This window comes from Gymnogyps californianus, chromosome 1, assembly GCF_018139145.2.
Source record: "Gymnogyps californianus isolate 813 chromosome 1, ASM1813914v2, whole genome shotgun sequence".
Lineage (NCBI taxonomy): Eukaryota > Metazoa > Chordata > Aves > Accipitriformes > Cathartidae > Gymnogyps > Gymnogyps californianus.
In genome coordinates this window covers 92,351,917-92,375,992 of record NC_059471.1, presented here as the reverse complement: position 1 = coordinate 92,375,992, position 24,076 = coordinate 92,351,917, and the positions used below count along the sequence as shown (strand labels likewise).

The following is a 24,076-nucleotide window of genomic DNA, read 5'->3' as shown; positions in this document are numbered from 1 at the left end:
TCTTCTCTCTTAAAGAAAAAAGAAGTTTTGTTTTTATTTCTATTTCAACATTTGTGCTTTATTCATAAGACACATTTCTCTGGAAACTACAGAGGCCAGTTAATGGTTTATGAGTTCAAGCTGAGCTGAATATAGCTAAGCTCTGTCTTGCTTGACATTTCATCAAAAGCTGTGTTGATTTGCAATGTTTACAGACCTATTTATTGAACCTTCACAGCTTGAACTATGCCACTGAGCTTGTTGACATTGCTGAGTTTATCTCTTGGTGCTTGTGCAATCTCAGAAGAAAAGTTTAGAGCAAATGAGTTATAACAAACTTGTCACAGTTCATAAAATATGCAGTTAGGACAATGAAGTTGATCTTCTTGTTCATTGACCACGATACATTAGAGAAATCTGAGTAGGCTGGCACAATCTCATCTGGGTAGGTGAGCGTGTGTCCTTCTCTGTGATATTAACTTTCAGATTTGACTGTAGCATCTTACGGGTGTTAAAAAGCAGCTCATAAACAGAACAAATATTTTCAGTTCATAAGACTATTCATATTTGAAAACAAAGTCCGACTGTTTTGCAGCACAAAATAACATGATTATCTTACTTCCATATAGATCTTATTTTGTGAAGAGTGATATATCAAATGAGCAAACAGCAAATTGAATCAGAGGCTCATAAATACCATAAAAAATTCATTCAGCTTTTAATGGTGAGAGCATCCCATGCTCTGTGCTACTCTCCAGAACATCCTGTCTGCATAACCTCTATTTTTAGCCAATAAAATAAGATATATCTTGCTATATAATCTACTACTATTACTGGATCAATAATGCACATTATCATGGTTTCAGACACTTCTCTATGTAACTTGAACAGAAATAGATCAAAGATAGTGCAACTGCCTGGCATCTCTGCAAAAACAACAGAAAACTATGTGCTATTTATTCAACACCAGTAAAATGGATAGTTTAAGAAGTCATGGATTCTTTTTTTCTTTTCTTTTTCTTTTTGGGTTGCAGGGGAAGCTGTTTTCCCATGTGAACATTTTCATAGCTACCATTAACTGGGTTAACATAGTTGTTCATTCTCCTTTTAGAACTGTGGGTATGCAGCCAGTTATAAACATCCAAAAGGGAAATGGGATATGTAAAAAGAAAGTTGGAGAGTTTTTCCATGTAGTTGAATGGTCTTTGATTGGGCTCTTGGTTCCTTTTCAACAATGAATGAGTAAAAAGTTTATACTTTTGAAATAAAAAGTAATTGCTTATTGATTGTTGAATGCAAATTGTGTTCTAAGGGTACAATAAGAAAAAAACCATCGTAGGAATATGCTGGGGGGTAATATTTGCTTTACTTAACTATCGCTATGTAATGTAGCCTGCTGAATTATCTGGGTAGACTTACTAGGCTCAAATATCTAGACAATAGAGAGCAATAAGCTCTTTCAGCAAGCAAGTCCAAGAAAGAAATGAACACTGGTGTCTTGTTTCCTCAACTGCCTGTGCATTAGCAGTTTAGCCTCCTAACTTAAATGCTTGAATTTGGATAGTGAGGGAAGCCTCAATATATTTATTAGAACCTTTTTATGAATAACTTCAAGGTGTTGCCATCTCATTAAAACACACTTATGTAAGTAGATATAGAAAATACCAATTAGCCCTCATGGTTACATACAATTTCCTAACTGTATGGAAAATGAAACATACTTTGGAGAGAGCATTTAAGTTAGCAAGGATTCATCTTCAGAAATTCTAAAGTTAATGGTGTTCTGTGTGCATGGGAGGGTCAGCTGAAGTCAGTCTGGGGAATCTACAGAAACCTACAACTGCTTGAAATATCTTTAAATATTCGAATATATTTCATAGGATTGTACTTTTCATAATGATATTTCTTATTTTATTTACTTCCTATCAAGCTATTCTCTTCCTATGCCATTTGTCAGCTTGGCTTGTGAAAATTTTTTTCTCTTACAGTAGCAACATCCTCTGGTCTGTTTTTCTTTTTACATGAGAATTCACCAAGAAGAAAGGCAGACACATGGGCTCTAAGTGTCTTCAGTCTGTGCTGACTCTAGTACAGTACATTGGTCAGTGTTGTATACGTAAAAGGTTCTAAATTTAGCACTTATTAGACAGTAGGAGCAATTTTTTCTGCCTGAAATTAAGTCTTGTGAACGTACTGGAAAGCATTGAGATTAAGGGCAGTATTAGATTCCAACTAAAATGTCTAACAATCTTATGTAAAAATATACTCTTAAGCACCCCACATACATCATATGTGTAACATTGAACAAGATAAGTCTTAAATATAGATAGCCCTGCGAGGTAATTTAAAAAAAAAAAAAAAAATTGTATGGATTTTTCTGTTTACTGTATTCTGAACAGAATTAAGAACTTACGAAAATTTCTACGTTACTTAAGTTTTATTAAGCCCATCTTAAGCAATCAGTATTTAAATTATCATAAACATATAATTCTGAAATGCACTGTTCAGCTTTGCTCACAGTTCAGCCCTGCATTTTGTCAGGTACTTGATGTGTTCAGCAACCACTTATTTTGTGGCAGATGGAGAGTATCCCTTTTAATACTCATCGCAGGAATAACTATTCCTACTAAACGAAAGGGAATTTGCTGTAAGTATTCCAAGATGTGTTTGTCTTCAGTTTATTTAATAGCTAAATGCAGTGATGATAGATGCAAGCAGAGTTTCAGGGGAAAATGTTGTGGGTTTTGCAGTCTAATCCTCATCCACCAGAGTAGGATGCCCATCCCATGAAACTCAATTTTAAAGTAGAGATTATATTGCATGTTAGAAAGCATCAATTCAAATAGTCAAGCAAGGTCAGTGCAAAGCTTGGGTGAAAGGCTATTGTGTTGCTACTGAACTAGCTTCTTAAAGATTATAATAAAAAGGTCAAGCTATCATTTTATCATTAAAAAGTAACAGAGATAGTAAAGGATATTCCTCATACTTTTTTTTCCTACCTCTCAAAACAAATTTTCTTTGTGTACAGAAATATGTTTCAGAAATTCACTTCCATTTAAAAAAAAAAAAGTACTTTTATAGACCTATTTAACAGAATAGAGACTAATGCTGATAATGGATTGTTTTTAGGACTTTATTCTTGGTCAAGGGAAAGAAAGAAACTTTCTGCAATATTTTATTTCTTGCAGATAAAGCTTAATCAGTCTAACAGAGCCAGGGAAGTATTGTTGTCTGCCTGTTTCAGGAGAAGTTATGGGATAAAGGGAAGTAAGCAAGTTTCTTGAGGAGAATGTACAATAAAATTATCAAAATAAATAATTGGAGATAGATTTCTCTAACTACTTCCAAGTTATAGAAAGAACAGAAAGGACAAGAAATTTCAAAACCAAATCAATAGTTTCTCTAACTTTTTTGACAGAGATTACTATGTTCAGGCAAGTTGCTGTCATGCCAGTTTTATACCATTGTGGTGAATAAAGGCAGAAGTTCTGTTTTGTACAGTATGTAACATATAAACGCTTCAGGCAGAGGCTATTCTTTCTGCTTGTTTTGTGTTGTCTAGATAAGTAGACACCAAGCCCTCTAAGTGCTAGTAGGAAGTGAAAACATTATGAATAATACAACATACAAGTTAAAAAAGAAGAGCTGTCTCAAAATCCTGGTTCAGGTAAACTGATAAGGATAGGATGGGCTATGAAAACTTGGCTATAATATGTAAAATGAGTATAGGGTTTTCCAGGGTGGTAACAAGGCAAGCTGGTTGTGAATCTTCTGCTGACTAGCTCAAGCTTATAAGATTCATTTATTTTTTGGATGAGATTATTTTTTTATGAGGTGCTTTTTTTTTCCAGTTTCCTCATTAATTTTTTCTAATCTTTGCCATAAATAAAGACGTGCTTCTCCTTTATAAATGATCTGCTTGAAGACTTTACATAATTGTGCTATAGCAATGTCATGGTTTTGAGATTTTTTTTTTCATTGCTAAGAACCATGATCAGTGGAAGATCTCTTGTTAAAGTACTTCAAGACAGAGTCTAGAAGTATGCTATTCTTCATTAAAAAACCCCTTTGCTCTCACTTTTTTTTCTTTTTCATTGGTCTGGCAAAACCTGTTGATTTTGAGAACACAAATGTAAAGCCTCTTTGTTCCTTCAGGATTTTGTTCTGAGAAGGTAGTGCTAGGTCACAGGATGCTATGTTTAGAGGCAGGTTTCTGGGTTAATCTCTACATTTATAGTATCAGTTAATTTTGTTTATATTTTTTTATACGTGCTTCCTGACTGAAACAAAATAACAAGAAAAGATGTGTACATCAATGAAGAAATAAAAAGCCATGCCTGTTAGGATTTTTTTTTTTTTTTTTTTTTTTTTTTTTTTTAATCTGAGGATGTCCTGAGACATTCAGAAATGGTGAGAATTAAGCAAAATGTTCCTTGGCAGAATTAATTGTGGCCTGGAAAAGACTGAAGGCACACACATACATAGGGAAGAGCGTATGAATTTGTTTGTTGGTATGATTAATGAAGTGTCACCTGTAGACAGGAGTATTGGCAGTTACTGGAGGTAGGATGTGGCCCCTTAGCCCTGGTCATCGGTGACTTGCAGCGCAGCCATGGTTAGAATTCCTGTCTTTCTAAATGATCCAGATAATTCAGATACTGTGCTTTTACCATTTACCTATGCACTACATATTGTGTATTCATTGGCTCTTCTAGATTCAAAGCTTGAAGCAAAAATATTAATCTGATTAATTCCTTCTTAAAATAGTCTTTGTCTAGTGCCACTAATCAGACTGTGATCTCCACTGACTTCTTCTTCAGCCTAGGACTCAAGCAAGCTCCAGGCAGCTGCTCTGAAAAGCTGTAAATTAGATCGCCGTGTCTGTGGCTGGTCCCGCTCTTTCCCCTCTCCCCCTGTCCTCCCCCCCGTCCTTCCCCCAACGAGGGCCTGCACTGGCTGGGCAGTGGTGTCTGAGGATGCTCCTCAATTGCCAACAAGGTACAGCCACCTGCGTCCAAGTCACTCTGGTCCGTGGTTTGGGATGGGCCTTTGCTCCCGGGCACAGTTGAACTGGGGGGGTGAGCGTGGCTGTGGCAGACTGAGAACAGCCCAGAAATCCCCTGGAGTCATTTGAATCCTCCCAGCTTTTCTACCGCTGGCCACAAAACTTACTGCTCCTCCAATGGTGGGACTTCTCCAGCAACAAAATTAAATTTTGTGTTAGTGATGAGAAGAAAATAAATTACTTTATCCTTCACCTTTGGAAAGGGGAAACTAAATCTTGCTTGTACTTCTGAGAATCTTTTGAGTCAGCTTGCTCAGCTCTCGTAGAGAATTGAAGACTTTGCAGCCATATCAAGTTACTTTACTTTTCATAGTTTTTCCTTTGCCTAGAGGGCTGATTTTTCTGAGCAGTGAGTTCCCCAACTTACTAGAGTCATATTTTATCATCTTGATGAAATTTCCACAATCTCAGAGAGCTTTACTGCATAACTAATTCAAACCTTGTTAGTGTTCTGCATTTCACTTAGCTGTAGATGTGTCAACAGAGGTCTGTGATGAAAGGAGATCCAAGGAACAATGTCCTCAAAGATGTCATTAAGATCACTATGGGGTATGTTTACAGTAGTGTGACAGTACAGTCCTTGGAACATTTACATTTAAATTCTTAACTATTTATAAAGTGCAGCAGGCAAAATTTTGTAACATTTTGTACTGGAGTGATGTAACTTGAAATTTAATCCTGGGAAATTCTGAGCAAGCTCTTCAGGGTCAAACAACTGAATTTGTCTAGGTTTCTAGCTTGTTTTCTTCTCCAACTGGATTTATACAACTGATTCCCATTTTTTGCCTTATAGCAAAAAGGAATCAGGAAGAGAAATACCATTTGAGGTAAACCCCCTGTTGTGATCATTTGAATTATTAAAATACTTGTGAAGGATTGGTATTGATGAGTAGTAAGTTCCATCTCCCCTTAACAGCACAGTAGATGTTCTGGCGATTTGTAGTAAGAGTTGTCAAGTTGTCCGATGTATTTTATAGAAGCCGTAGGAGTATTTTAAAAAATGGTAAAACATTTTTTGGTTATAAGAGGTTTTTTCCACCATTCTTTGGAAATGAAGAAAAAGAGAATTTGACAGATTTAAGAAGAAAAATGAATACAATTTACAGAGTTTTAGTAGCATGGCAAAATTGTGTCATGAACATGGATCAACAGCACACCATCAGAAAGTGATGCCTCCTCTCAAGTCAGCTCTCCTGAGACCTACCTGGAGTACAGTCTCTGCTTTTGGGATTCTCCATAGACACAGATGTACTGGAGCAAGTCCAGAGCAGGCCTGCCAGGATGGCTGGGAGCTGGAGCACATGGCATGGAGGAGCTGGGTTTATTCACCTTTCAGAATAAGGCTGACTGAGAGGGATGGCCATCTACAACTACCTGGCTGGAGGTTTGTAGAAAAGAGAGAGACAGACGCTTCTTAGAGGTGCACAGCAATAGCACAAGAGGCAAGGGATGTGAGTTGGAAGAAGGGAAATTCAGGTCAGGTATAAGGAAAATTTGTTCTCAGTGGTTGGTCACTGGAATGGATTGTACAGAGACATTGTGGGATCTCCATCGTGGGAGACAGTGAAAACCCAATTGAACATAGCACTGAACAGTCTGCTCTTGCTGACCCTCCTCTGGCTATGGAACTTGGACAAGGGGACCTCAGGAGGTCCCTTCCAGCCTCAACTGTTCTGCAGTTCTAGCTATAGTGTTTGTATTAAGACTTTAACATTGCACAGTACTTTTTTTTAAAATATCACTTGGGGTTTTTTTGCTGAATGCAGATTCTTAGAGCAAGAAATGGCTTTTTAGGAATCAGATCTATTCCTGGACTGAGTGAAGAAAATTGTGATAGAAAAATTAGTCTGAAAATTAAATAGCTCTGGCTAAATCTTCTTATGATGCTGTCATGCTTATTAATTGTTGGGTTTTTGGTATTGTTTTTGTTGTTTGGTTTTTTTTTAAAGAAATCAGTGACGTTTCAGTCCCAGACAAATTTTGAAGCAAAATTTTCCAGAGTTGGGGAAGAAAGGATAAATAATTATAAATTATTTTTCAAATTCTGTGATTGCCTACTCTTGCCACTTTGCACACGTAGCAAATTTAAATTTCATCAGAGTGTAAAGAACAGAGGACTGAGTGTGTGGCAGTGTGTAGTAAATCTTTATGTGCAAGGGCAGACATCATTGGTCTGTACTATGTTGAACATTTGAAGCCTAACCCAGATCAGTGTCCTGAGCAGAGCAAAATGGAAACATTTTGTAAGAGAAATGCTTTGAAAGAAATCTGTTACCAAAGTCTTCATCTTTTAATTTTAGTTTCTTAGCAGCTGGTCCTTACTCTACCTAATTGCATTATAATGGCTTTATGCTGCACCAGATGCTAAAGGGATAACATTTTTCTTTCCTGGATAGCAATGCAGTCTCTATGTTTGGAATTCTGTTTTGTGGTTGTCCCTGTGTTAAGCTATGCCACAAGCAAACCACAGGTACTGGATTCTGATTTTATATTAAATAAAACCAAATCCTTTTGAACCTCCTTGAGAAATAGAAATAAAAGATCTCTCTAATTGACAGAATTTTGTTAGTGACTTAATTTATAAGTATTTCAACCTTTGTTCTAAGAGCAAAATTAATGATTTACGTCCTGTCATTACTAGTGTTTGCCATAATGCACTAGCTTGTTTCCTTTCCTATTTATCAGTCCTTATTATTTTGTTCTTTCTATATGCATGGCTAGACCTATGCAGTGGTCTAATTTGTTACGTTGCATGGAATAAGGCTTTATGAGAAGGAAGCAATCTGTCTTTATGGCTAATTGCAGGGGCAATCATAACTCACGGAGGCTATGATCAGATTATGAGTTTCCTCAGCCATCCTTGCCAGGATCTTATTTAAAAGAAAAAAAGAAAAAAGAAAAAAAAAAAAAAAGAAAGAAAAGAAGAAAAAGAGTTAAGAGTGCTGTTGCACTTTCAGTCAGTGCAGATTTACTGTTATTGAAGAAGGCTTCATCCTTTCATATGTGATTGTTCTATATACCCTGTTTGGGAACAAAGTAATGTCATAGCAGCTCACTTTAAAAGCTTGAAAATCTCCCTTAAATTTGAAAATGGAAAACTAATTTTTACTTGTCATGGTTTAACTTTTTATAACTTATTACATAGATCATGCAAAGTGTAATTTATTAATAGTTATATTGCTTTCTTTTGTGTAGTAGTGCACTAGAATAATTTATAATTACATTTAAGATGTATCTGACCTTATTACAAGGAAAAAAATAATCAATGTTACTACTGAAATACAAATCAGTCTGTTCACTGATTTGGGACTATCAACCTCAATATTACATAGAATTTTAACTCCTTTCTGTAACCCTAACTTTAAAACCTATCAAAGGACATGATGTATTTCTGAAAAACGGCTTTGTATGTTTTCTTTTAAAATAACTGCTTACTAAAGAGAATGTGTTTTACTTCTGAGACTAATGGGCACTAAAAGCATATTGAACATTTACAGAATAAATTTCCTGGTAGTGCCTGAACCCCTTAGCAAGCACCAGAGCTGATGGGAGTGGAGGGCAAAGAGGGTGATGTTGAAACGTTACACTTACGTTAGGGGAATGCAGCTTCAGATTAAGACACCCAAATGTAAGCATTTTCTCTTCCATTTTCGTCAGTGGAGATCTTGGCCCAGATTCAGTTGCGCACACCTATGTACTTAGCGTTGTTTTAAGTACAGTGAGATGTCCTGCCTGGCCCCAGCTGCTGTTGCAGGAGGACAAGACTCTTGTGCCCTGTGTCCTATCTGCAAACCCCAGGGAGGTGTTATTGGTCACCACAGAGCATCAGCTGTCTGCATGTAGGCAACAGAATACCACTGCGAGGAAATGCAGTCTCTGAAGCCTGGAGAAGACTCTTAAAACGGGGACTTAGTGGCTGTTCAGCTCGCTTCAGACTCAGCAGCTGCTGCTGCTGGGGTCTTGGTTCAGTTGCCAGCATTGACAGAGTCATTTCGTGCTATTTGAGATGCTGTAGCTTCTCCTGTTCAGCCTTTAAATGCTCATGCAGAAAAGCATGTCATTGCCAGGTCCTCTGTTATATCTACCAATGCTGTGAGCCCTTCTGAGACATGTCCCATGCATTAGGTGCTTGTGTGGACACAACACTCTTTATAGCCTAGTCATCATCATCTCTAATGAAATTTTAGATTCTTATTTCTAGGGTGGACACCTAAATTAAGGTTCTAATTTCAAACTCAGTCTCACTCCTCAAGTTGTTTTCCTTCAGTTTTGAAAATAAACATTTTTCACTGTGTTTATTTTTGTGTGTGTAGAAACTTGTATTGCACATTTTCAGTCGTAATTTAGGGTGGTGTTTTCTATTTCTCAGTTTGGAAGTCAAAAAAAAGAGAAAGGGAGAAGAGGGGAAGAAGGACAAGGAAAGCGCAAGTGAACAAGAAAAACTACATAAATCTGTTATGAGGGGGTTTTTTGGGGAAAAAAAATCGCTGAATAGATACAAACTTTTCATTACCTGTAAAGCACAAATAATTTCAATATGCCTTATGTCTTATCCTTTCTTCTGATCAGTAAAACAGTTTAATTATCATTTCTCCCCACGAAGCGACTAGCCTACAGTAAAATGCTATGAATAGCCCTCATCCCTCATGAATGAGAATTCCCTCCTGCTATTAGTAACTGTCAACATGCATGATTGTTTCTGCACTAAAAGTCTTGGTAGAGTTCCTCATTAATTAGTTTGTGTACAAACATGACTACCTCTGTCAGTGGGAATAATGGGATGCCATTAAAGGTAAAGCCAGAGAAGATCTGACTAAAGTAGATGAATCTTCATTACAGTCTCACCATATGACCTTTATCAACATCTCAAGCTTCATTACACACACAAGGTTGTTGCCCCAGATTTGTAGTGATAGCTTCAGATGCTCATTTTTCAGTTACGTAGATATGCAGTTCATTTTCTTCCACTTGGATTCTACTTTTCACCAGAATTTATTCTGCATGTTTCAAAAGTTGTCTTGCATAACCAAGGAGTGAGACGTTACATTGGTATATAAATATGTATGATACTGTGCAGCTAGTCTTTCTAAACTTCAAGTGGCCAAATAGTGTAATAACTAGTGGATTTTTCATAATTGGTTTTTAAATTTGGTAGATCCCATGCCTTTTCTTTCTGTGGGCTCCAATAGTCATTCTCCTTAATGCAATAGCAAAGAGGAAGAAAACTATTTCCTTCAGGAAGAGTAAATAGTTTGACTGGGGCGAGTGTCAATGTAATGTCATGGTTCTTATGTCAGTATTTCCTCCAAGTAATGGGTGTCCGTCATCACTATTTAAAAGGTTACCTTGATAACCCAAAGGAGAAGTTGTCTGGTAGGTTTCAGCTGAGCTGTATTAAGTTGTAAGAGTCACCAAGAAATTGGATCCAGCTCAGACCTGAGAGTGCTTGTTCCTATGTGATTTTTCCAAGAGTCACTTTCCGCTCAGATTGCAAGACAGGTGACATCCCTACCACGTCACCTGAGAAGCCTTTGGTTTCTGGATGGTTTTAGGTTAGCAGGATACCATGTGTTGTTTCACTGATGATAGTCCTCAAATAATTGTTTTAACTGAGGTTTTCCTGTATCTGAGATGGAGGAAGACTTGAGTGTCAACATGACTCCTAATTTGACCTTTTTTTGGAACGGGACCTATGGTGCCTGGTCCTATGAGGTCCACTTTTTTGTCATGCAGATAAGTTGGGAGTAACATTGTCAGTGCCTTGTTGACCACAGAGTGATTGGTCAGCATGAGTTACTTCCCTACTTCTCTGTCCTTGTGTAGTAGGTGTTTGCAGCACAATACATGTGGCTTCCAGTGACCTGCCTACACACAGTGTGCTAATTCTTTTGTTTATCTCCATTGCAATAATACTTGTATTAGGCAGGGATTCACATAGGTGCTTGTCCTAATTAACTACAACGTTAGAATAACAAAGTAGTCCAGAACAAATCCCAAATAGATTGAGGCAGATGAACTATGTATGGGAGTCTCCAGATTGCTCCAAATTCCCAGAGTCAGGCATATTTAACATCCTTAGATCCTGCTCAGTGGGGAATTGGGGGTGGCAATTCACACCAAACCAAAGGAATATAATGAGACATGTACTATTCAAAAGGTCTTGTTGGGGCAGGGGAAAGGTTCTTGTTTGTTTTGAATGTGTGGGGGGTTTTTGGTGGGTTTTGTTTTGTGGGTTTGTGCAACTGGAAGGGAAAGGGGAACACTAGGGTGTATCAGTTCTGTTGCAGTAGTAGGAGGCATCTGCTCTTTCCTCTTATGGGAGAGATGAAGGCAAATTGCTGCTTCTGAGCAGCAATGGAATAGCATTGCGGAGCTGACATCCCTGGGTGCTTGAGGCTGAGCTTCAGGCACCCCTGGACTGGTTAACTTCTCCTGAAAGAAGAAACCAAAATGTGCAGATAAGGAGGCTCCTGGAAGTTCTGGAGAAGTAACTGCGACATAGTGGTTGCAGAGTGAGTCGTATTGTCGTTCTCCCTTAGAATTACAGCAATGCTGTGCGTGATCCGGGATGAGATCCAGCAGTGTTGTGATCCATCTGGTGATGCTACACCCGTAGGGATGCCACACTGTGTACCATGCTGAACTTGACAGTGCTAATGAAAGTGTCAGGGGATGCAAAGAAAATTAGAGCCCCATAGGACCTTGCCAGGGTATTTGTGCTGGTGGTCACAAAGAGCCCAGAGGTCTTATAAACATAAACACTTTCTTTAATTCTAGAGCAAGAGTTTGAAATCTGCTAATCATTCCTAGAAAAGGCTAATGGACAATATTTAGTGGAAGACTCTTCTGTTAAACAGTATAGCTGTACATATTTCCTTTTGTGATTCCCTCCAAGGGTTTTTCTTCAGTCCAGCATTAGCAAAGCTGGTCTAAGCTGGCAAGATTGGTCCTCAGTCAAGTCTCCTTGTATGAGTTGTGTATTTTGGAGTATGTACTCTTGTTCAAAAGTGCCATGAGAAACTCGGTAAAAACATCCTGCTCTTTTCAGTAGAGTTTTTGCATCAGGCTCTCAGCATGCTTTGAGCATCAGTTCCGTATCAGTAACAAAAAAGAACACATACTTTAATTTTATCCTCTTGTTAGCCTCTTTTTTTGACTATGTGGACACTGTAAAGAAGAGCTATGAAGACTTATGGTCTTTTGCTGGACTAGTTATTTCTTTTACTGAAAGTTTAGTTGCAATGTTTAAAAATTTATAATTCCATTAATAACAAGCCATTTCATTTTAACATCTCAAATTGTCATGGCTTAGCTATTGAATTTGATGGATTTACATGCAAATGCATTTTCATTCTACAGTTGTATTCATCTCCATTATAGGAGAAACTTTACTATGTCAAGTAACCCTTTTAGTGTTTGAAGAAATATCTATTAAAATGGGTTAGCAACTTCTCAGCTACGTTTTGGGGAAATGTGAACTCATTGATTCTTTTGCTCAAATCGTTATTTCGTTATGGAAAATTTTCCATTTCAGAAAAACCTGTTAAGGTGTTCCATTTTGTTATTTTCAAAACACCATGGTTGTCTGGGTATTCCTCCCTTTGGCTTTTGGAATCATCTCAGTAAATATTTCCATAAACTCAGAAATCTAAAAAACCATTTTCAATTAAAAAAAAAAAAAAAATTACAGCCCACATTTTGCCCTAATGTGGGAAGAAAAAAAGGCTCTTACAGATTACATAGTATAGAAAACTAGATTCTCTTTCCTACTTAACTGATATTAATTTAACTGATAATAATCCTCTCTCTTTTTTCAGTTGTGTATACAAGTTTTCTTCTTTTCTATCACATCTTACTTTTCTGTCAGCAGTTACCCTTAGTGCTTTTGTTTGTTTAGAAATGCTCCTACTCTAATAGTGTGACTCCTCAAGAGATTTTGTGAAATAATATTAAAAGATAGAATATGATGACCTTGTAAGAAGGTGTATTTACTGTTTGTTGATTAGATTCCACAAGTGGTATCTGGATAATAGGAAGAACTTGATGCATGAGCCATTGAGGTTCTCAGCTTGACCATAAGGGGTTAAGAATGTGAAGCACTTTTACGCAGATTGTAAATTGGCTGTTGCTAATTCTCCTGTCTTCACCAGTTGATGTAGTATCAATTAGCAAATATAGGTTTTAATGCTGCCTTTAATATTCATGATTCTTAATTGCCTTTGTTAATTGAGAAGAAACACTCTGGTGCGCAATGCTTGACAGGTAAGAATTATTATCTGCTGCTTGTGTTGGCAGTTGTCCAGAGAAAAGTAGGTTACTGATACACAAGTATGTGCAAAGATCTTACCCACAGATCTGTTCTTTTGGCTGTGAGTTTCCCTGCTCTTAATAGACCATCTGAATAAGGGAACAGCTGATGGTTCAGGTAGAACATCTGAATAACCTGTTTTGAGGAATCAGGTGTGCAGGTTCATTTACAACAGGGAGCAGGCACAAAAGAGAGATATTTTTAGAAACAGCAAACCTACAGTTATTTTAAATAATTATAAGACTCGAAGAAATGATCGAGACTAAAAACAAAGGAGACAGTGTTACTCATGATGAAACTTATCTGGTCAAATTTTATTAATATTTTTTTCCAAATATGTCAAGTTTGATTTGTATGTATGTTTGTCTTTGGACTGTATGTTTCAATCCCTGAGATATGTCTTATGCTCAGGTGTTTCAATTTTTTGTGCTGTCCATACAGCTTGGCTATAGTATGCTTTCTTTATGATGTTATAAAGTTGGCCTTGTTTAAAATATCCTCACAACTACTAAACTATATTCATTTAAACATTTTCAAAGGCCATTTTTTACTTTCAACCAGCTTGAACTATTGCTTTTATATAGCTTTAAATAAGTAAATATGGATAATTTTAAAGACTATGAAAGAAAGAATCTGCCTTAAAAAAAAAAAAATAAAAAATCAGAAACACTTGAGTTCCAGCTGCAAAAGTGACTTAGAAGGAGGTGCTCAGTAATTAATCACTATATTAATCACTAACAGGATTTAAGTTTGTGTTTGCTTTTCAAAGAGACTTAAGATCTCGGTTTATTTAAATGCTTTCAAAAATTTTGGCTCAGCTCAATAATGCTAAAAATTAAGGAAAAACATCATATAGCAGGTCAAGTAAAGCATGATTAATGCTTTTAATGAGAAATGCTTATAAATGAGGCTTTCAGTCATTATTTATATTCAAAAGATAGATTCCTAACTGGAAAAGGTGGTCATTCTGTGTTCTGTTACGAACAAAAATGGCTTGAGGTTTTTTATGTTAATTAAAATTAAAATGTTAATTTTTCATGAGAGCTGTAAAATAAATTGAACTGGAAGCAGCTTATACAGGAAATGAGACTTATCAGTTAATTTTATTGTCTAAGGTTTGGCATCTTGGCTGATAAAAGCGAGTCTCATAATTTCGCTTTTGCTTTTCTCAGGGTTAGCCGGTAGAAATTACACCAGCATTGTGTGGCATGAGCTGCTCTGCACCAGATGGACTTGAGAGAGATAATGGAAGCAATATTGTCCCCAGCTTGGCGGCTGTTGCATGGGCTAAGCTGACCAGCTGTACACCATGGGCTTCGGTGGAGGATATTGGAGCAGTAATCTCACGCTTTGTAGGGTTCATGGACTGTTGTTGTGAGAGAGGGAAAAAAGCTTCCTTCTCCACCCTTGCACAGCAGCTTTCCATAAGGTGTGGACAGCATGGCGCTGGCTAGGACTGCCCCTTTAGCTGACGTTTTGTTGTTGTAGCACTTCGTACTCTTTCATGGTTGTGCAGCAATTCTACTGTATTCTCAAATCGGAACAGTTCAAAGCATCCAGAACTGGGGATTGTTTGGAAAAAAGCAGAGAATGAGAGAGGCTGATTAATAGAAAGTTGAATAGCTGCAGGAATGGATGCTTTCCCACAGGCTCTCCAAATGTAAGTGTGATCGGATTGTGGTAGCAATAGCCCAATTATGAAAGGGCTACCTGTCCATCAGTGCTGAGAGGACATTTGGAAAGAGCGGGGGTCATGGCTGCTCCTTCTGACATACACGTGACTACATTTGCATAATAACTCAGCCAATCTGGATATCCTGTATTAGGAAAAAGTCTGAGGGAAAAAAAATTGGTTTTAGGCATAGCATTATGTTTCCAGTAGTGACAAAATACAGGAAGGTTGGAGGGTAGAACAATACTTATGAGCCTGAAGCTGTATATCAAGCTTAGAGTTTCATATGGTTAGAATATTTTTATCGGAATTGTTTTGTTTTGTTTTGTTGATGCACGACTATATACTATCCGTTATCAAAGATCACCTGTTGTGTTAGTGATCATCTAGTGTGAGGTGATATATCTGCCTAGGGAGATTATGGTTGTACTTCTAGTGGAAGATTGCCCTGTGTATGTAGAAATATCAGATTGCCATGAACACCGTACGCATTCACAGCTGGTTACAGGGTTTTGGATCATCAGTAACTGGAAATGTGTGACTGCTACAGAAACAGGATATCAAGGGCATCATAGTATCAGGCTTACCTGGAAACACTTCAACCTTTGAAAATACGCCTGTCTTCACCACCTTAAGAATTTCTGTGTATCCTAAGTTCTTCCAAAATCAATGTTGTTTTGTCCATTTCCAGTGTCAGAATCTAATGAATACATAAAAAAATAACCCCAGCATCCCTCACAGAATTATTGTCTGAAATCTGCCAAACTTTTCCTCTTTATTTATGGAGGAAAGAAATTACTGTTGGGTTAATGTACTGAGAATTCAGATGTTGAGGTTCATGGATATAACCTGATTGTGTTTGGTGGAGGGTTTTTTTTTTTGTATTTGTAAAGGTTTTTGTATTTATTAGTACTGTTTTCTGGCAGATTACAAATCAGAGACAATTTTCTTTCCTTTGCACCATTCAGTCATGCCCACAATACCGAGCTGAAAACTGTTAAAAACAGATACCTGCGCACTTCAAAATTTCTCCCGGTGATTCTGGTAGACCATGACTGCTTCATCTAAACCTTTCCTTTAGGGTACAGATTTTTAACGATACTTGGCTGTTGGTTGTGTAACGATACACTGGCTGTGTAACGATACTTGGTACACTTGGAAGTATCTTATTAGAGATACTTCTTCACTTGATACTTATTTTAACTGAAAATCAGTGATACCTGAAGGGACATATTTTTATATGGTAGTGAGCATATAGTTAAAATTGTAAGAGATAAGTTTTACAATACCTTTTAAAAATTGTCCTTAGTTTCTGAAGGGTTCTGTGAATCCCCTTAAGACCTTCAATATGTTTGACTTTGTATATTGTTGATCATATGATTAGACTGAAATTATTATGGCTTTTTTAATGCTTGCTACTTCTGTGAGCTTTTAATTGAAGTGATCACATTACAATTATTTTATCTGTAAAATACATGTGAAGTCACAAGTTACCTTAGTAGAAATCAAGAGGTGACATTTCTTTTAAACTCTAAAAGTAAAGTCTTGTTAGTAGTTTGTTACCACTTTCATCCTTGCAACTTCATGTCTTGGCAAGATGTGATGACTCATGGTTGTTATAGTTGTCAGTTCAGTATTAGAGCAGAACAGCTTCACAAATGTCTTATTAACCTATCTCATAACCCGGTGCCAAAACACGTTCATCATCTAGTCTATTCCAACATGTTAATATAGCTAAAGATTTATTGTTTTATTACTCAGTGCACAGAAGTCAAATGACTTCCTTGGTGTCAAAATTAATTTCCCAGAAATTGTTACCCAAATCACCTCTTCCCATTTCTGTTCCTCCTACTAACAAGAGTTTCTAACCAGCTAAATTTTGGAAGGGCCCTGTTCCTTTTTATTGACATATGTACAATTGCCAGTAGCCTTTCTGTGGTCAAAAATATATGTTTTAATCTAATGGCATATTAAAAGTTTAATGGTTTCCCATGGGTCTCTTCTGGGGAATTATTCTAATGTGATTGTACTATTTCTATAATATTATAATCTTAAAGAGAAGTAGAGCTAGTCTTTCTTCTTCCCATAGGCAAATGCATATAAAAGTTAGAAAAGTGACTCATTGGTTCAGTTTAATGCTCAGTTTTCAACAAAAAATTAAATAAGCCATGTGGTGAGGCATAAAGATATTCCTGTTTGTAACTGCTGGTTGCTGTTTCATTTGGAATGAAGACAGACCAGTTTATACTAGAGCTGCTAATTAAAAAATAGTCATGAATGTAGAACAGAGATAAGTAATACGATGTCCTAGAAGCTGATTAGATTTAAAGGTGACCTTAAATGGTCAGGTAGCATAGGCAGATTGTTTTATTTGGATACACATTTGCTTTTGTCTTCTCCCCCTGCCCCCAAATATTGAGTAATTAAGAGCGTGCATATAGAAGAAATTTCAATGATGATTTAAATAATTTAGCATTGCTTATAAGCCACTATGCCTCTAGTTTATGAGATTGAATTGCATTACTAAAATAATGTAACATGCACTGATACTACAAGTACAACATCTATTATTGCTGTTCACAGTGCAGTTACAGTCATAGTAGAAATTACTCTATTTTCTAAAAGCAGAAATAGTTAACTATGTATACTATATAATGGTTCACTGTTTTACAAACATATCAAGTAGAACATTAATATTTTTCTTATTTAAGTAGTAATGTTTCTGAATACTTGTTGTTTTTTTTTTTTTAAGGTAGTTGAATCACGTTAGAATGCATACATTAATATAAATAGGGATTCATTTCTTTATAGTATAGAGTATAGGATAGATATAGTATAAAAGGGTGTGAATTAATAAATTCAGATTGGAAAAATCCCCCAAAAGAGAACTCAGATAAGAATTTGGGTACAGGGATGGCCAGAATGTAATTTATTTATTTGACAAAAAATTATTACAATTTATATTTTGTTCATTGCTCATTAGAACAGAGCTAAGGATTTCCAGAACTTTATTTGAAAACTGAGAGGGGGCTCTACTTTGTGCAGACATTCTGGTAGCTCATCAAGCTTCACTTCTCAGCTTTGCCTCATCTGAACCACAGTCTGTGCCTTAGCCTTGTCTAGCCAATCTGGACCATTATTTCTTAGGAAAAAACAAATATTTACTCGGCCAGAGCGAGAGACAGACGGGTTCTGTTGCCCAAAGCTTAAGGATCTCCCGAGGGACAGGGATGGCTGAGGTTCAGGTGCATGTTCAGAAGCACTCAGGGTATGGTATTGAAGGCCCTATCCTCAAGCACAGAATTATCTTCTCTTAATAGAAATGCTGTTAAGACCAGTTAGCCTTAGAGCATTTCTGTGAGTGAATAAATCATCATATTCTGACATGCAAACATCAAAACTGTAGACATAAGTTTCTAATTGGCCCTAGACGGGGATCACAGTGAATCAGCAATTAAACACAAGCTGTCAGTGCAGTCCTGTTGGTTGAAAGCGTAATCCCCACATGTACAGACAGGGAAATTCTCAGAAGAGGCTGGGAGATGACTGCTGCTGTGAATAACAAGGATGAGGGAAATCACCCATCATCTGGTCTGCCAGTACATCTCGTCCAGGTCGCTGGCGAGACTGGCACGAAGCACACGCTGCCTGTCAGGTTTCCAAGGGACATAAGAGAAGGGAAGCGGCAAAAAAATGAACTGAAGAAATTACTTCAAATGAGGTCCCTGCTTGCTTTTACTTCAACGTAGGAGGAGGCCTGGATAGTTCATACAACACTGAGGGAGAAGATTCTGGACAATAATTGAGGTTTCCCCTTAGAAAAGATATGCATAAAAGGAAGGATGGAAATGAATTTTAAACATTGGATCTGTAAAAGCTTTTTTTATTATTATTTAACAACAAAGATAATTAAACACTGAAACAAATTATGAAGAGATGTTCACTTTTCAGTGTTTTCAAACCAATAACAATACCTTTCTGAATGTTACCTTTTAGCCAAACATGAATTATTTGGCTCACTTTATGGATAAGTAGGTGAAACTTAATGAACTGTGCGCAGGTTGTATTAAATGATCAAATGGTCCCATCTGGCTTTAAGCTCTAAATCCACTTAATGAGTGAATTACATTAATATCCACAGGCCTTTATCAAGTTGAATGTTGGTTCTCTTCAAAAGATCTATTAGTGTTTCTGACAGTGTGGGGGGGAACCCACCTTCTCATCCCTGTTTCACCCCTCTTCGAGGTGACTTCAATTTCTAATATTAACCTTCATACAGCTCCTTCTGCTGTTGGTTCGAGAATATTACCAGATTAGTGTCAGATTCTAATTCCCTTTCTTATGTTGATAATTACACTTTCACCTAGGTTAGTTATATGGTACTTCCCATTTTTAAGGTGTTGTTTACAAAACGATGCCAATCGAGCTAACATTTTCTAGACTGTTTGGCTACTTCAGGCTGATTACTTTTGCTTGTTTATTTTGAAGCTTCATCTAAAATGTCCGAGCCATTTCCCAGAACAAGATGATGAAGCAAGATTTATTTATTTCTCCCCTCCCTTTCCCCTTGGTGACAAAAAAAGTCTTCCCAATGAAATGCCAGCGCTCCCTGAGAAAAAGTAGCACTTTGGAGAACAGGTTTGAAGTTGAAAGTCTGCATCTGGTCAGTAAAGATTTGGTAGTATTTGTCAATGATTTTCGCTGCAGTTTGCGACTGTCCCAAGTGTGCTTCAGTCTGCGGCTGCGGGGATCAGGCCGTGCTTTCCTTGCTGCTTTTCTGTAATGGCAGGTGCTGCTGTGGTGTTGCCTCTAGACAGAAAATGAGGGTTTCTCCTGGCAGCTCCCTCAGCAGCAGTCTTTGCGATGAGAGGAGCGACAGCTGTTTCGGTGAAAAAGAGACTTGTAAGACATGAGGTGGGATGTAAGCAGGAGTTGGTGGCTAGTGCGGAAGGAAAAGTGAATCGGGCAAAGGAGCTGACGATCACCAAAGCACAGCCCTTCCTTTCCAGTAAAGCGGGATCCTTCAGAGAAAACATAGACATATGAATTGTCATCCGCTTCACTTTTGACGCAACTTAACATTTTCATGTCTTAATACTAAATCCTGCTTCAATGCAACCTTTACAACTAATATCTATCAATGGTTTTAGTCTCGATTAACAGAAGAGGACTACTGATTTAAAATAGCAAACCAGAACAGGACTGTTACAGTAAACGTCAGTTACTGTCAGGTATGCCTGGAGTAGGTAGCTGTATCGCTATCTAATGTATGTTCTGCACGTTCTGGCAGGTGGTGGCAGGGTTTGGTAGTGCCGGAGGGGGAAGAGCGGCGGGTTCTGCCAGTTCACTGAAACAAGAAGGTGGTTGCTACCTCTGACCCTTAGGTAGCAAGGGAAAAAAGGAAACATGGGAGGAAATGATGTGTGACACAAGAGAAGTCTACACACAAAGAAGTGGAGGAGGCTTGAGCTTGTTTTCATATTATCTTGTTATTAATTTCTTTATCAGGAAAGCCAACAGGCAGTCAGAGGAGTGAGGTTTGTGCACTGCCTGGCTGTACGTTACCTCCTTCGGTTGGGAAAATCACTTATGCACCAGAAAATGGACTTTAAATTAAAGAAAAATCTATTAGCTGTGTTTATTGACTCTTTTAGAAGAAATGATGACACTACTACAGCAACATGTACTGAAAGAGTGAGTTACTTATGAATAAATGTTTCCTTTTATTTTGGGAAGTTTAGGTCTTGTAATTGCCTGTAAAAGAGTCAGACAGTGTGACAAGGTCTAAGTCTGTTGGATTTGTCTGGTTTACACCTACTGCTGGATTTGACAGCTTTCGCTTCCGAGATTCTCAGCACCAGCTCTCATGGAAATAAAACTCACCTCCTAGCTTTTCAGCACCACACAGCCACCTCAGCTGTCCCAAGTTAGCTTAAGTAGTAGTTTTTATGCTTTTCTAAATATACTTTATAAACTAAGTTTGTATGTTTGTATGGCTCCTGGCATTCTGTGTGCAATATCATATCTGTGCCGTTTATGATCCAGTATGTTGTGTGGATGTGCCAGCTTTGCTGAGTTCACATCAGTGGGGGTTTGTTGGTGTGGGGGCTTGGGTTTTTTTTATTTGCTCAAACTTATGAAGATGCTGCTAACTACATATATAGGGACTGACGCCGTTTCTGATCCCTTCACTGTTGCCATATTTTTCTCTGAAAGTAGGAGTGTACGTTAAGTGGAGTTTTTGCATGACTTATGAGACTGAGGGTGAAAAAGATGGAGGAGAAATTAATAATACGAGTATTACACGGTAACATAGAAACATCATGCTTAAATCCACCTGGCTTGTAAAAAGCATAAGGCTGTGTGTAACATTTCAGTAGTCTCTTCCTCTTTCCATCCTGATTTGATGTCTTAAATTATAAGGGAAAAATGGTGTGGCACTACTTTCCTCAATACTTTTAACCTACATTTCATATGAATTAGATGTAGATTAATGATTTGACTGTAAACATAATCCAGCTACAAAGCTCCTCAGCTTTATGTCTTTGCATTTCTGATAAAGCTGTAGTTGGGAATAACAGAGATTGTTTTAATGGCTGCTGAGTCATTTACATGAGGTGCTACAACCAAATTCTAGCGTTTATATTATTCAAACTATCTGTGCTCTTTTATCCTTGATAACTCTGAACAGATTAAATGGACTTTATGGATTTTTTTTAAAATGGAAGCAGATGTAAAGTCAGTGAACGTACATGCACATGCAAATATTAATACTGTATAAAGTCAGCAGTTCGTACTTTTAAATGTTAGATGCATGCTGAATATCCTATGTTAAATTTTATTACATCATTTATAGTATGAAATTGCTAGGATATAACTGAGATGACTTCCTGCCATTAAACGTTCTATGGCTTTTTGGCAGGAGTTAGGGGTGTTAACCTCAATTGCCTGGCAAAAAAATCCTGCTGTGATAACTGTTCTGTCTATTTAAATTGTCCCCATAAGATTTTACCCAAGTTTCTCATCTTTCTGTAAAATTATAACATTATTGGCCCAGAATGAAGTTCAGTCCCAACGGGGTCTGCATTGTAGTAGTAGGCGAGAGATCTCTTTATCAGATTGCTGTGAAGAATTTGCGATTGAGAGTGCTGTATAAATATAAGCTGTTGGTACCAAAAATAAATCAGTAATTAGAACTGATGGGAGTGAGGCAAAGCCATGTGAAATTCAAAATTTAATTTGATACATGAATATTTTAAAGCAAATATGAACATGTGCTTGCTTTGGACTGCATTAGCTCTGGGCAGCAATTTGTTGTTGTGGTAGAGGAAATGAAGGTATAAGTGTCCTGGTGTGCTCGCTTCGGCAGCACATATACTAAAATTGGAACGATACAGAGAAGATTAGCATGGCTCCTGTGCAAGGGTGACATGCAAATTCATGAAGCGTTCCACATTTTTTAAAACCCAAGAAAAGACAAGTAATGCACAATGCAATTGCTCACCACCCACTGACCAATGCCCGAGCAGTGATCCGCCCCTCCCGGCCAACCCCTCCCAGTTTATGTACTGAGCATGATGTTCCATGGTATGGAATACCCCTTTGGCTAGTTCAGGTCAGCTGCCCCGGCTGTGCTCCCTCCCAGCTTCTTGCACACCTGCTTGCTGGCAGAGCATGGGAGACTGAAAAGTCCTTGGCTTAAGATAAGCACTACTTAGTAACAACTAAAACATCAGAGTGTTATCAACATCATTCTCACACTCAATCCAAAACACAGCACTGTACCAGCTACTAAGAAGAAAATTAACTCTATCCCAGCCGAAACCAGGAGAATAAGGAACTGCCAAGACCATTTTTGCTTAAAATATCCCTGCACTTTCTACTGTACATCACTGAAGACAATGATATAGGTTGTTTCATGCAATGCTATGTATTGAAGTCAACCCAATAATTTCCCTGGAACAAGATTAAGGAGAGTTTTATTTTACTTATGTTTAAAAATGTGCGTAACAATTTTGTAGGAAAATCTCAGTCCTTTGTGCTGGAGATTTCAAGCTGACAGAGATGCAGGGGGAAAAACTGAGATAGCCCCCCCAGTAGCTCCAAAGGAGGCTTTGTCGGCTGCCGTTGGTGCGAAGGCTTCTCAGCCCTTCCCCTAAATGCGTCAACTACTTCTGTGCCAGCCACACAGAATGGTACTTATTCATCTCATTTACTGTGGTGTATTTCGCTTACATTATCTAAAAAGGTATTTAGCATGTGCCAAAACTCCATCGATTGCATTATAGTGTATTTTGGGTATGGGGGAGTAATTTTAACCACAAACTGAACCTACTTTTCTTTTTCCTTTAAATTCCATTATCTGTTCAAATTGGATATTTGTTTTTATTTTTAGCAGGCAGTTGTGAATGGCAGCTGTTTACTGTGAGAACATCAGGATTTTTCAGGAATCTTTAAAGAAAAACACAAGCTGTTTAATCATACTTAATTTTGTTTGCCACCAGTAATTGTTAGCTTGAGACACAGTTTTGTGTGGGGACAGGTAGGGAAGCTAAGCTGTTTTTTGAGTAGGTTTTTTTCTGGAGTGAGTTTATAGAAACATAAGTATTTTGCATGTAACTGGCAAGCTGTTCATTATGAGATTTTTGTATTATTTAATTCACCATATCTGTTATAGATTTCATTAATGGCATGGATTTGAATAGGCAAAATTATGCATGTCTAACAATTGTATTTCTATTTTTTTGTGGGTTACTTGATGAAAACTATTTCTTTTTCCAGCAATGACTCCTAGCCATGTTAAGGAGCAACACTGTAGATATCTATTGCAGATCGGTTAACCTGTGTTCTGCTAGTGTCTTTTTGCAGTTCGTCCACAGTACTTACAGAGATCGGGATTTGTGATCAAGACCGAGATTCAAGATCAAAACATTCTTTTCCTGCCTTTTACACAGATGATGTTACTGAATTGGGGTGGAACAGTTAATGTTTCTGTGCCTCAGTTCTTCTAACCAAATGTACATCTTTTCATTCTGCTTCTTATTTCTGCTAA

General features: G+C 37.5%; 1 non-coding gene across 1 annotated transcript; it reads left to right on the top strand.

Moving 5' to 3' along the window:
• The first annotated feature begins 22,377 nt into the window (after window positions 1–22,377).
• LOC127029796 (U6 spliceosomal RNA) lies at window positions 22,378–22,484 on the top strand. The gene has a single exon (XR_007768229.1). It is a non-coding gene; the product is annotated as a U6 spliceosomal RNA (small nuclear RNA).
• Window positions 22,485–24,076: the final 1,592 nt, after the last annotated feature.